The following is a 14630-nucleotide window of genomic DNA, read 5'->3' on the forward strand; positions in this document are numbered from 1 at the left end:
TATTCTGGGTGGTTATTAGGGTGTTGCCAAGCAGTTTATATCGTGCTCTGAGTGGTTGCTAGGGCATTGCTGTGCAGTTGCTGTTCTGGATGGTTGCTAGTGTGTTGCTTTTCAGAACTAAAGTGTTATGGGTGGTTGCCAGGGTGTTGCTAGGGTATTCTGGGTGGTTATTAGGGTGTTGCCAAGCAGTTTATATCGTGCTCTGAGTGGTTGCTAGGGCATTGCTGTGCAGTTGCTGTTCTGGATGGTTGCTAGTGTGTTGCTTTTCAGAACTAAAGTGTTATGGGTGGTTGCCAGGGTGTTGCTAGGGTATTCTGGGTGGTTATTAGGGTGTTGCCAAGCAGTTTATATCGTGCTCTGAGTGGTTGCTAGGGCATTGCTGTGCAGTTGCTGTTCTGGATGGTTGCTAGTGTGTTGCTTTTCAGAACTAAAGTGTTATGGGTGGTTGCCAGGGTGTTGCTAGGGTATTCTGGGTGGTTATTAGGGTGTTGCCAAGCAGTTTATATCGTGCTCTGAGTGGTTGCTAGGGCATTGCTGTGCAGTTGCTGTTCTGGATGGTTGCTAGTGTGTTGCTTTTCAGAACTAAAGTGTTATGGGTGGTTGCCAGGGTGTTGCTAGGGTATTCTGGGTGGTTATTAGGGTGTTGCCAAGCAGTTTATATCGTGCTCTGAGTGGTTGCTAGGGCATTGCTGTGCAGTTGCTGTTCTGGATGGTTGCTAGTGTGTTGCTTTTCAGAACTAAAGTGTTATGGGTGGTTGCCAGGGTGTTGCTAGGGTATTCTGGGTGGTTATTAGGGTGTTGCCAAGCAGTTTATATCGTGCTCTGAGTGGTTGCTAGGGCATTGCTGTGCAGTTGCTGTTCTGGATGGTTGCTAGTGTGTTGCTTTTCAGAACTAAAGTGTTATGGGTGGTTGCCAGGGTGTTGCTAGGGTATTCTGGGTGGTTATTAGGGTGTTGCCAAGCAGTTTATATCGTGCTCTGAGTGGTTGCTAGGGCATTGCTGTGCAGTTGCTGTTCTGGATGGTTGCTAGTGTGTTGCTTTTCAGAACTAAAGTGTTATGGGTGGTTGCCAGGGTGTTGCTAGGGTATTCTGGGTGGTTATTAGGGTGTTGCCAAGCAGTTTATATCGTGCTCTGAGTGGTTGCTAGGGCATTGCTGTGCAGTTGCTGTTCTGGATGGTTGCTAGTGTGTTGCTTTTCAGAACTAAAGTGTTATGGGTGGTTGCCAGGGTGTTGCTAGGGTATTCTGGGTGGTTATTAGGGTGTTGCCAAGCAGTTTATATCGTGCTCTGAGTGGTTGCTAGGGCATTGCTGTGCAGTTGCTGTTCTGGATGGTTGCTAGTGTGTTGCTTTTCAGAACTAAAGTGTTATGGGTGGTTGCCAGGGTGTTGCTAGGGTATTCTGGGTGGTTATTAGGGTGTTGCCAAGCAGTTTATATCGTGCTCTGAGTGGTTGCTAGGGCATTGCTGTGCAGTTGCTGTTCTGGATGGTTGCTAGTGTGTTGCTTTTCAGAACTAAAGTGTTATGGGTGGTTGCCAGGGTGTTGCTAGGGTATTCTGGGTGGTTATTAGGGTGTTGCCAAGCAGTTTATATCGTGCTCTGAGTGGTTGCTAGGGCATTGCTGTGCAGTTGCTGTTCTGGATGGTTGCTAGTGTGTTGCTTTTCAGAACTAAAGTGTTATGGGTGGTTGCCAGGGTGTTGCTAGGGTATTCTGGGTGGTTATTAGGGTGTTGCCAAGCAGTTTATATCGTGCTCTGAGTGGTTGCTAGGGCATTGCTGTGCAGTTGCTGTTCTGGATGGTTGCTAGTGTGTTGCTTTTCAGAACTAAAGTGTTATGGGTGGTTGCCAGGGTGTTGCTAGGGTATTCTGGGTGGTTATTAGGGTGTTGCCAAGCAGTTTATATCGTGCTCTGAGTGGTTGCTAGGGCATTGCTGTGCAGTTGCTGTTCTGGATGGTTGCTAGTGTGTTGCTTTTCAGAACTAAAGTGTTATGGGTGGTTGCCAGGGTGTTGCTAGGGTATTCTGGGTGGTTATTAGGGTGTTGCCAAGCAGTTTATATCGTGCTCTGAGTGGTTGCTAGGGCATTGCTGTGCAGTTGCTGTTCTGGATGGTTGCTAGTGTGTTGCTTTTCAGAACTAAAGTGTTATGGGTGGTTGCCAGGGTGTTGCTAGGGTATTCTGGGTGGTTATTAGGGTGTTGCCAAGCAGTTTATATCGTGCTCTGAGTGGTTGCTAGGGCATTGCTGTGCAGTTGCTGTTCTGGATGGTTGCTAGTGTGTTGCTTTTCAGAACTAAAGTGTTATGGGTGGTTGCCAGGGTGTTGCTAGGGTATTCTGGGTGGTTATTAGGGTGTTGCCAAGCAGTTTATATCGTGCTCTGAGTGGTTGCTAGGGCATTGCTGTGCAGTTGCTGTTCTGGATGGTTGCTAGTGTGTTGCTTTTCAGAACTAAAGTGTTATGGGTGGTTGCCAGGGTGTTGCTAGGGTATTCTGGGTGGTTATTAGGGTGTTGCCAAGCAGTTTATATCGTGCTCTGAGTGGTTGCTAGGGCATTGCTGTGCAGTTGCTGTTCTGGATGGTTGCTAGTGTGTTGCTTTTCAGAACTAAAGTGTTATGGGTGGTTGCCAGGGTGTTGCTAGGGTATTCTGGGTGGTTATTAGGGTGTTGCCAAGCAGTTTATATCGTGCTCTGAGTGGTTGCTAGGGCATTGCTGTGCAGTTGCTGTTCTGGATGGTTGCTAGTGTGTTGCTTTTCAGAACTAAAGTGTTATGGGTGGTTGCCAGGGTGTTGCTAGGGTATTCTGGGTGGTTATTAGGGTGTTGCCAAGCAGTTTATATCGTGCTCTGAGTGGTTGCTAGGGCATTGCTGTGCAGTTGCTGTTCTGGATGGTTGCTAGTGTGTTGCTTTTCAGAACTAAAGTGTTATGGGTGGTTGCCAGGGTGTTGCTAGGGTATTCTGGGTGGTTATTAGGGTGTTGCCAAGCAGTTTATATCGTGCTCTGAGTGGTTGCTAGGGCATTGCTGTGCAGTTGCTGTTCTGGATGGTTGCTAGTGTGTTGCTTTTCAGAACTAAAGTGTTATGGGTGGTTGCCAGGGTGTTGCTAGGGTATTCTGGGTGGTTATTAGGGTGTTGCCAAGCAGTTTATATCGTGCTCTGAGTGGTTGCTAGGGCATTGCTGTGCAGTTGCTGTTCTGGATGGTTGCTAGTGTGTTGCTTTTCAGAACTAAAGTGTTATGGGTGGTTGCCAGGGTGTTGCTAGGGTATTCTGGGTGGTTATTAGGGTGTTGCCAAGCAGTTTATATCGTGCTCTGAGTGGTTGCTAGGGCATTGCTGTGCAGTTGCTGTTCTGGATGGTTGCTAGTGTGTTGCTTTTCAGAACTAAAGTGTTATGGGTGGTTGCCAGGGTGTTGCTAGGGTATTCTGGGTGGTTATTAGGGTGTTGCCAAGCAGTTTATATCGTGCTCTGAGTGGTTGCTAGGGCATTGCTGTGCAGTTGCTGTTCTGGATGGTTGCTAGTGTGTTGCTTTTCAGAACTAAAGTGTTATGGGTGGTTGCCAGGGTGTTGCTAGGGTATTCTGGGTGGTTATTAGGGTGTTGCCAAGCAGTTTATATCGTGCTCTGAGTGGTTGCTAGGGCATTGCTGTGCAGTTGCTGTTCTGGATGGTTGCTAGTGTGTTGCTTTTCAGAACTAAAGTGTTATGGGTGGTTGCCAGGGTGTTGCTAGGGTATTCTGGGTGGTTATTAGGGTGTTGCCAAGCAGTTTATATCGTGCTCTGAGTGGTTGCTAGGGCATTGCTGTGCAGTTGCTGTTCTGGATGGTTGCTAGTGTGTTGCTTTTCAGAACTAAAGTGTTATGGGTGGTTGCCAGGGTGTTGCTAGGGTATTCTGGGTGGTTATTAGGGTGTTGCCAAGCAGTTTATATCGTGCTCTGAGTGGTTGCTAGGGCATTGCTGTGCAGTTGCTGTTCTGGATGGTTGCTAGTGTGTTGCTTTTCAGAACTAAAGTGTTATGGGTGGTTGCCAGGGTGTTGCTAGGGTATTCTGGGTGGTTATTAGGGTGTTGCCAAGCAGTTTATATCGTGCTCTGAGTGGTTGCTAGGGCATTGCTGTGCAGTTGCTGTTCTGGATGGTTGCTAGTGTGTTGCTTTTCAGAACTAAAGTGTTATGGGTGGTTGCCAGGGTGTTGCTAGGGTATTCTGGGTGGTTATTAGGGTGTTGCCAAGCAGTTTATATCGTGCTCTGAGTGGTTGCTAGGGCATTGCTGTGCAGTTGCTGTTCTGGATGGTTGCTAGTGTGTTGCTTTTCAGAACTAAAGTGTTATGGGTGGTTGCCAGGGTGTTGCTAGGGTATTCTGGGTGGTTATTAGGGTGTTGCCAAGCAGTTTATATCGTGCTCTGAGTGGTTGCTAGGGCATTGCTGTGCAGTTGCTGTTCTGGATGGTTGCTAGTGTGTTGCTTTTCAGAACTAAAGTGTTATGGGTGGTTGCCAGGGTGTTGCTAGGGTATTCTGGGTGGTTATTAGGGTGTTGCCAAGCAGTTTATATCGTGCTCTGAGTGGTTGCTAGGGCATTGCTGTGCAGTTGCTGTTCTGGATGGTTGCTAGTGTGTTGCTTTTCAGAACTAAAGTGTTATGGGTGGTTGCCAGGGTGTTGCTAGGGTATTCTGGGTGGTTATTAGGGTGTTGCCAAGCAGTTTATATCGTGCTCTGAGTGGTTGCTAGGGCATTGCTGTGCAGTTGCTGTTCTGGATGGTTGCTAGTGTGTTGCTTTTCAGAACTAAAGTGTTATGGGTGGTTGCCAGGGTGTTGCTAGGGTATTCTGGGTGGTTATTAGGGTGTTGCCAAGCAGTTTATATCGTGCTCTGAGTGGTTGCTAGGGCATTGCTGTGCAGTTGCTGTTCTGGATGGTTGCTAGTGTGTTGCTTTTCAGAACTAAAGTGTTATGGGTGGTTGCCAGGGTGTTGCTAGGGTATTCTGGGTGGTTATTAGGGTGTTGCCAAGCAGTTTATATCGTGCTCTGAGTGGTTGCTAGGGCATTGCTGTGCAGTTGCTGTTCTGGATGGTTGCTAGTGTGTTGCTTTTCAGAACTAAAGTGTTATGGGTGGTTGCCAGGGTGTTGCTAGGGTATTCTGGGTGGTTATTAGGGTGTTGCCAAGCAGTTTATATCGTGCTCTGAGTGGTTGCTAGGGCATTGCTGTGCAGTTGCTGTTCTGGATGGTTGCTAGTGTGTTGCTTTTCAGAACTAAAGTGTTATGGGTGGTTGCCAGGGTGTTGCTAGGGTATTCTGGGTGGTTATTAGGGTGTTGCCAAGCAGTTTATATCGTGCTCTGAGTGGTTGCTAGGGCATTGCTGTGCAGTTGCTGTTCTGGATGGTTGCTAGTGTGTTGCTTTTCAGAACTAAAGTGTTATGGGTGGTTGCCAGGGTGTTGCTAGGGTATTCTGGGTGGTTATTAGGGTGTTGCCAAGCAGTTTATATCGTGCTCTGAGTGGTTGCTAGGGCATTGCTGTGCAGTTGCTGTTCTGGATGGTTGCTAGTGTGTTGCTTTTCAGAACTAAAGTGTTATGGGTGGTTGCCAGGGTGTTGCTAGGGTATTCTGGGTGGTTATTAGGGTGTTGCCAAGCAGTTTATATCGTGCTCTGAGTGGTTGCTAGGGCATTGCTGTGCAGTTGCTGTTCTGGATGGTTGCTAGTGTGTTGCTTTTCAGAACTAAAGTGTTATGGGTGGTTGCCAGGGTGTTGCTAGGGTATTCTGGGTGGTTATTAGGGTGTTGCCAAGCAGTTTATATCGTGCTCTGAGTGGTTGCTAGGGCATTGCTGTGCAGTTGCTGTTCTGGATGGTTGCTAGTGTGTTGCTTTTCAGAACTAAAGTGTTATGGGTGGTTGCCAGGGTGTTGCTAGGGTATTCTGGGTGGTTATTAGGGTGTTGCCAAGCAGTTTATATCGTGCTCTGAGTGGTTGCTAGGGCATTGCTGTGCAGTTGCTGTTCTGGATGGTTGCTAGTGTGTTGCTTTTCAGAACTAAAGTGTTATGGGTGGTTGCCAGGGTGTTGCTAGGGTATTCTGGGTGGTTATTAGGGTGTTGCCAAGCAGTTTATATCGTGCTCTGAGTGGTTGCTAGGGCATTGCTGTGCAGTTGCTGTTCTGGATGGTTGCTAGTGTGTTGCTTTTCAGAACTAAAGTGTTATGGGTGGTTGCCAGGGTGTTGCTAGGGTATTCTGGGTGGTTATTAGGGTGTTGCCAAGCAGTTTATATCGTGCTCTGAGTGGTTGCTAGGGCATTGCTGTGCAGTTGCTGTTCTGGATGGTTGCTAGTGTGTTGCTTTTCAGAACTAAAGTGTTATGGGTGGTTGCCAGGGTGTTGCTAGGGTATTCTGGGTGGTTATTAGGGTGTTGCCAAGCAGTTTATATCGTGCTCTGAGTGGTTGCTAGGGCATTGCTGTGCAGTTGCTGTTCTGGATGGTTGCTAGTGTGTTGCTTTTCAGAACTAAAGTGTTATGGGTGGTTGCCAGGGTGTTGCTAGGGTATTCTGGGTGGTTATTAGGGTGTTGCCAAGCAGTTTATATCGTGCTCTGAGTGGTTGCTAGGGCATTGCTGTGCAGTTGCTGTTCTGGATGGTTGCTAGTGTGTTGCTTTTCAGAACTAAAGTGTTATGGGTGGTTGCCAGGGTGTTGCTAGGGTATTCTGGGTGGTTATTAGGGTGTTGCCAAGCAGTTTATATCGTGCTCTGAGTGGTTGCTAGGGCATTGCTGTGCAGTTGCTGTTCTGGATGGTTGCTAGTGTGTTGCTTTTCAGAACTAAAGTGTTATGGGTGGTTGCCAGGGTGTTGCTAGGGTATTCTGGGTGGTTATTAGGGTGTTGCCAAGCAGTTTATATCGTGCTCTGAGTGGTTGCTAGGGCATTGCTGTGCAGTTGCTGTTCTGGATGGTTGCTAGTGTGTTGCTTTTCAGAACTAAAGTGTTATGGGTGGTTGCCAGGGTGTTGCTAGGGTATTCTGGGTGGTTATTAGGGTGTTGCCAAGCAGTTTATATCGTGCTCTGAGTGGTTGCTAGGGCATTGCTGTGCAGTTGCTGTTCTGGATGGTTGCTAGTGTGTTGCTTTTCAGAACTAAAGTGTTATGGGTGGTTGCCAGGGTGTTGCTAGGGTATTCTGGGTGGTTATTAGGGTGTTGCCAAGCAGTTTATATCGTGCTCTGAGTGGTTGCTAGGGCATTGCTGTGCAGTTGCTGTTCTGGATGGTTGCTAGTGTGTTGCTTTTCAGAACTAAAGTGTTATGGGTGGTTGCCAGGGTGTTGCTAGGGTATTCTGGGTGGTTATTAGGGTGTTGCCAAGCAGTTTATATCGTGCTCTGAGTGGTTGCTAGGGCATTGCTGTGCAGTTGCTGTTCTGGATGGTTGCTAGTGTGTTGCTTTTCAGAACTAAAGTGTTATGGGTGGTTGCCAGGGTGTTGCTAGGGTATTCTGGGTGGTTATTAGGGTGTTGCCAAGCAGTTTATATCGTGCTCTGAGTGGTTGCTAGGGCATTGCTGTGCAGTTGCTGTTCTGGATGGTTGCTAGTGTGTTGCTTTTCAGAACTAAAGTGTTATGGGTGGTTGCCAGGGTGTTGCTAGGGTATTCTGGGTGGTTATTAGGGTGTTGCCAAGCAGTTTATATCGTGCTCTGAGTGGTTGCTAGGGCATTGCTGTGCAGTTGCTGTTCTGGATGGTTGCTAGTGTGTTGCTTTTCAGAACTAAAGTGTTATGGGTGGTTGCCAGGGTGTTGCTAGGGTATTCTGGGTGGTTATTAGGGTGTTGCCAAGCAGTTTATATCGTGCTCTGAGTGGTTGCTAGGGCATTGCTGTGCAGTTGCTGTTCTGGATGGTTGCTAGTGTGTTGCTTTTCAGAACTAAAGTGTTATGGGTGGTTGCCAGGGTGTTGCTAGGGTATTCTGGGTGGTTATTAGGGTGTTGCCAAGCAGTTTATATCGTGCTCTGAGTGGTTGCTAGGGCATTGCTGTGCAGTTGCTGTTCTGGATGGTTGCTAGTGTGTTGCTTTTCAGAACTAAAGTGTTATGGGTGGTTGCCAGGGTGTTGCTAGGGTATTCTGGGTGGTTATTAGGGTGTTGCCAAGCAGTTTATATCGTGCTCTGAGTGGTTGCTAGGGCATTGCTGTGCAGTTGCTGTTCTGGATGGTTGCTAGTGTGTTGCTTTTCAGAACTAAAGTGTTATGGGTGGTTGCCAGGGTGTTGCTAGGGTATTCTGGGTGGTTATTAGGGTGTTGCCAAGCAGTTTATATCGTGCTCTGAGTGGTTGCTAGGGCATTGCTGTGCAGTTGCTGTTCTGGATGGTTGCTAGTGTGTTGCTTTTCAGAACTAAAGTGTTATGGGTGGTTGCCAGGGTGTTGCTAGGGTATTCTGGGTGGTTATTAGGGTGTTGCCAAGCAGTTTATATCGTGCTCTGAGTGGTTGCTAGGGCATTGCTGTGCAGTTGCTGTTCTGGATGGTTGCTAGTGTGTTGCTTTTCAGAACTAAAGTGTTATGGGTGGTTGCCAGGGTGTTGCTAGGGTATTCTGGGTGGTTATTAGGGTGTTGCCAAGCAGTTTATATCGTGCTCTGAGTGGTTGCTAGGGCATTGCTGTGCAGTTGCTGTTCTGGATGGTTGCTAGTGTGTTGCTTTTCAGAACTAAAGTGTTATGGGTGGTTGCCAGGGTGTTGCTAGGGTATTCTGGGTGGTTATTAGGGTGTTGCCAAGCAGTTTATATCGTGCTCTGAGTGGTTGCTAGGGCATTGCTGTGCAGTTGCTGTTCTGGATGGTTGCTAGTGTGTTGCTTTTCAGAACTAAAGTGTTATGGGTGGTTGCCAGGGTGTTGCTAGGGTATTCTGGGTGGTTATTAGGGTGTTGCCAAGCAGTTTATATCGTGCTCTGAGTGGTTGCTAGGGCATTGCTGTGCAGTTGCTGTTCTGGATGGTTGCTAGTGTGTTGCTTTTCAGAACTAAAGTGTTATGGGTGGTTGCCAGGGTGTTGCTAGGGTATTCTGGGTGGTTATTAGGGTGTTGCCAAGCAGTTTATATCGTGCTCTGAGTGGTTGCTAGGGCATTGCTGTGCAGTTGCTGTTCTGGATGGTTGCTAGTGTGTTGCTTTTCAGAACTAGCACAAAAGTTCTGCTGTGGCTTTATAGGTAATATTTTTGTTGACAAAACTGAGCAGAAACAGACAATATTGTGTTTAAAATAAATATAACACAATATTAACTTCTTATTTACTGAACTATTGTATAAAATCACATTTGCACTCGTTATATTCAAGACAAAAACTGCACTCGTGTGATATCGCTTATCATGTGAAACTCATGCAGGGGCTTTTTTTTTTTTTTCTTGCACCAATATCTTGAATTTTAGGGCATAACTTCATTTATGGAGTTGTTACCCTGCATCATATTTGTCAGTCAAGTGTATGAAATGTATGACGTACAGGTATGGGGGCGGGGCCAGTGCGTTAACTGCTTTAAAATATTTTAATCGAAAATAATAATTTAATCAATTAAGTTAATGCATTAAACTAAAAACACTAATATATATATATATACACATACATACATATATATATATATATATACATACATACATTATTGCTCTTTTATTGGTTTTGATTGCTTCTATTGTCCTCATTTGTAAGTCACGACTCGCTTTGGATAAAAGTGTCTGCTAAATGACTAAATGTAAATGTAAATAATTCTGCCTTTTTCCTGCAAATGCGAGAAAAAAGTCAGAATTATGATTTATATATATATATACACATACATACATATATATATATATATATACATACATACATTATTGCTCTTTTATTGGTTTTGATTGCTTCTATTGTCCTCATTTGTAAGTCACGACTCGCTTTGGATAAAAGTGTCTGCTAAATGACTAAATGTAAATGTAAATAATTCTGCCTTTTTCCTGCAAATGCGAGAAAAAAGTCAGAATTATGATTACCTTTTTATTTTGTGGTGGAAATAGAGCCACCACAACTGCATGATGTAAACTAGGAATTGCAAGAAATCTAGAATTCTGAGTTTACATCTTTATATCTCACATAATTGTGAGATAACAATTTGCAACCATCTATTTTATTCCATGGTGAAAATAGGCTTCAATAGGTTCGTTTATAGTATTTATAATTTAGCAGTATATAAAAATGCATGTGTGTTGACAAGTTCTTGCCTGTGTGATGTAAGGACCACCGGCCTGCCACCCTGAATCACACTCATGATGGAGTTCCAGAGGAACCTCCGAGAGTGAGGATCCATTCCTGTGGTTGGCTCATCCTGGCACGGGGGGGAAAAACATACTTGTAACAATCCTTATCTTATTCTGAAAGAAATCGCACAGAAAAGCTCTTACCAGGAGCAGAAGAGCTGGACAGTCAATCATTGTTTCCATCACTGTATGTGCCGGCAGTGCAGCCTGCATACTCAAATAAACCCAGTTTCTGAATTCCCCATTCAGCCACCTGCATCAACGAGAGATAGAGGTTTCTGTCAGAAATCCTTAGAGAGAAAGAAATAAGAAGAGATAAGAAAGTGGAAACTGGTCTCACTCTGCTGATCTCGGATTCCGGGACACCTCTGAGCCGAGCGTATAAGTGCAGATGTTCTCTTCCTGTTAGAAGATCATCTATGGCACCAAACTGAGGGCAGTAGCCCATGTTCTGGTGCACGTCCAGAATGTTGGTAAGAATGCTGGAGCATCACAAGAAATCAACCAAGTTAATGACAAAATCAAAATGAGTTGAAAGTCAAAATTAGTGTGTAAAGTGTGTAATTTGCCACATCACTAGAGGCACCAAACAAAAGAGTAAAAATAACAATGGCTTCCTAACAGTTTTCATAAAAAATTGGTGTTGCTCGGATCTATCATAACCATAACAGTGTTGTGTTACAAACCTGTAACCAGTCACAACCGCTTCCCCTGAAGTGACATCTATGTCTCCTGTCAGCATTTTGAATGTGGTAGTTTTCCCAGCACCATTCACACCCAGAAGTCCAAAGCACTGTGGGGGAAAAAAAAGTTTATGCAAAGCTCATGGTGATCTTAACACAACCAAATGTCTCTACTGATTACCTCTCCTGGTGACACTCCTACACATATCCTGTCCACCGCTGGCCTAATTGTTCCAGTATACGTCTATAGAGATAAAAACACACTCATGATCTCTATTGTGTGAAACATTACCCATCATGCACCAGTATAAAGTGGACTGACTTGCCTTTGATAAGTCTTTTATCTGGAGGATGTCACTAGAGCTTCCTCCTTTGTAAACCTTCTCTCTCTCTTTGGCCACATCCACATCTTCATCAGTTATTGGCGCCTTCTTAAAATCTGACATCCTGTAGAAAGAGTCAGCATATATATATATATATATATATATATATATATATGGATATGCAATATTTCCACTGGAGTGACTCTTTTGAATGTATTTCTTCTCACCAGTGATCCAGGAAGAATCGGTACTGTATCAGAACGTTCAGGATGAAATAGACAAACCCCTCTATCGCCATGAATGTCACATTCTTTCCCACAAAGTCCCAGCTGAAGGGATCCAAACTGAAGTCCTCACCTGAGACACACAATAGATATGCATGAACCTCACAAAAAGTTCACCACCATTTACATCTTTAGAAATTATGAAAATTATTTCGTTATGTGGCTTTGCAGGTTATGTGCAGTTGTGTTCTTATGCGGTTATTAGGGTGTTCTGGGTGGTTGCTAGGGTATTCTGGGTGGTTGTTTGTGTGTTGCCAAGCAGTTTCTATTGTGCTCTGAGTGGTTGCTAGGGCGTTGCTATACAGTTGCTGTTCTGGATAGTTACTAGTGTGTTGCTCTTCAAAGCTAGATTATTCTGAGTGGTTGCCAGGGTGTTGCTAGGGTATTCTGGGTGGTTATTAGGGTGTTGCCAAGCAGTTTATATCATGCTCTGAGTGGTTGCTAGGGCATTGCTGTGCAGTTGCTGTTCTGGATGGTTGCTAGTGTGTTGCTTTTCAGAACTAGAGTGTTATGGGTGGTTGCCAGGGTGTTGCTAGGGTTTTCTGGATGGTTATTAGGGTGTTACAAAGCAGTTTCTACTGTGCTTTGAGTGGTTGCTAGGACATTGCTATGCAGTTGCTTTTCTAGGGTGCGTTTCCCAACTATGGTCGCAAGTTCCGTCGTTACCAACATAGTTCAACGATTTGGTGATTCTCAAAACCATAGTTCAAACGAACATTCGCAAACAGCGTCGCAAACTTACGTGGTTGGAACTACAGCTCTCAACCTGTGGTTAGAGCATAGTTTCTTCTTAGTAAGACATATGGGCTTAAATAAATTATGCTCTTGGGCACAATAAGCAAGCTAACATGCAGTCCAATCTATATATTCCATTGTATCTAAATATAAATGCATTTTAATCAATGTATTTTAGCGCGTCCTCAATAAGTGTCGTTTTTAAAGAGTGCGCATGTGCACAAATGTCTAAGGGAAGTTTAGATGATATTCTGGGTGGTTGCTAGTGTGCTGCCAAACAGTTTCCTGGGTGTTCTGGGTGGTTACTAGGGTGTTCCTAGGGAATTTTGGGTTGGTGCTAGAGTGTTCTGTCTGGCTGCTAGGACATTGCTATGCAGCTGCTAGGGTGTTCTGGGTGGATGTTAATGTGTATGTCATCCAATATCTTAGAGAAGTCTCTAATTAGTTAAAGAGACATCTCAAGTTAGTCCTTGTAGACTTTAAGCAGTTTTGAAGATCAGTTTGAGCCTGAGTCTGATCCATTTGATTATCAAAAATAATTGCTGCTTTGAATTGCCATCAGATGCAATGTGAATCTTTTATGAAGACATGGTTGATAAATCTAAGGTGTTATATTTCCATCATGTTGACATATAGATTAAAGCTCAGTGACTTTTATAGAGGCCTGATCACTGGGTCCAGACCTTGCCAGGGGCCAGGGTAGGGTTGCTTGTGGCAGAATCAATGCGACCAATTGAAATGTGAGGTGGGGACAGGAGCAGGACTCACCAAAGCGTGCATACATGTCCATCACGGCCTGGTTCATCGCCATGTCAATGAGCCCGCGGCCCAAACAGAAGTGAGGAAAGACAAGTAGAGCTTTCTTCAGCACCTGGTTACACTTATACAGAGCCTGCAAAAGTAGAGACAGATGGAGGATGAAATGTCAGCTTTACACTTGAACTTTTGGCCTGAAAGACTAATGCATTTAGAAACATGATTGAAATTCTAATGATGATATTAGTGGAAACTGGGGAAAATTTACACTACAATAAAGTCAAGGCTGGGATGTTTTACCTCTGTACTATCAAACAGGTCTAATATAAATGTGATGGCACTGCTGTTGATGCCAATGAAGAGGTTGATGCAGGACAGAGAGACGTACGCTGTACTGGGCACGTTAAATACATATGACATCGGATACATCATGGGAGTCACCGACCAACTATTTCATAGGAAAAAGGCAGATTAGGATATTTTAAAATATTCATACAGGTCAGATTTATAGAGACTACTTTTTTATCTTCAGATACATTTTCCACTTCTTTCTTTGAATGCATGAATAATTCTGATTCTGTCAAGATATGCTTTCTTATCAGAAACAAAAAGACTTTTATCTTCAGAATAAGGGATTTGTGCTGGAGTGTCTGGTTTGGATTCACACTGAGCTGTCTGAGAGACATTTGGCTCTCAATTGCACTGCTGATGTGATCGAGGGCCAAGTATCTACTCTGGGAAATGGCAGCGTGAATAAGACACTGACAAATCACCCTTCAAACATTTCAGTGGGGTCTACTTACGACCCTTCATCTCTCAGGACAGTATGTACTGTTAAAGCTACTGAGGGTGACCTTTTTACATAGAGTACTTTTGGATTGTGACCCACGTATCTAATAAGACAGACCTAGAAGTGCTGTTCTGCTAAAAGAAATGTAAAAGGATCAATGAAAGATGACATATATTTTTCCATTACCCATAAAGCATCAGCAGAGCTATCAGGGCTTGCAAGTTGCCAGGCGAGGTGTAGCATTTTTTGTCAAATGCAATAAAAATCCCCACAACCATCGCTGCGCTGACAGCGTAGTTTATCTAAAAAGACAGGACAACAGCAAAACTGAATTATAAGACCATTTCAAGGAACATAAGACAATGCTATGGAATAAATATTTATTCTATATTTATTAGGCACTATAAATGCACTTACTGGTGAAAATAACATGCTTCTGCTTTATTGGTATTTCATTTATTATTATTATTATTTATCCAGACCAGGGCTCAACAATAAAGATGTAGTTGCAAATTGTGCCGATTTATCACCAAGAAAATGTTTTCTAGCTGGCTAACAGAGGGTTTTTTTTAAATTGCAAAAATGATTTGTGATAGTCTGAAAGCATAAGCAAGAAAACAATAAAGCAATCAATAATGTTTTGCATAGTATTTTTTTGTAAAGTGTGTTTATAAATGTATGGCATTACATTTATAGTGGTATAATTTCCAGCTTGTTGCATATTTTCTTTTTGTTAAGAAAAAAAAATTAAATAATGTAATTTAATGAACAAAAGTATTAAATAGTAAAATGGTAAAGTACAATGTTTAAATGTTTAATGAGGAATGTGCGTGTATATATATATAT

At 44.0% G+C, this 14630-nt stretch overlaps 1 pseudogene; it reads right to left on the reverse strand.

Moving 5' to 3' along the window:
- Positions 1 to 10071: 10071 nt before the first annotated feature.
- Positions 10072 to 14630, reverse strand: part of LOC107558529 (retinal-specific ATP-binding cassette transporter-like) — a 29183-nt pseudogene continuing 24624 nt past the window's right edge.

The sequence above is a fragment of the Sinocyclocheilus grahami genome, unplaced genomic scaffold (assembly GCF_001515645.1).
Source record: "Sinocyclocheilus grahami isolate Dianchi unplaced genomic scaffold, SAMN03320097.WGS_v1.1 scaffold648.1, whole genome shotgun sequence".
Classification (NCBI taxonomy): Eukaryota; Metazoa; Chordata; class Actinopteri; order Cypriniformes; family Cyprinidae; genus Sinocyclocheilus; species Sinocyclocheilus grahami.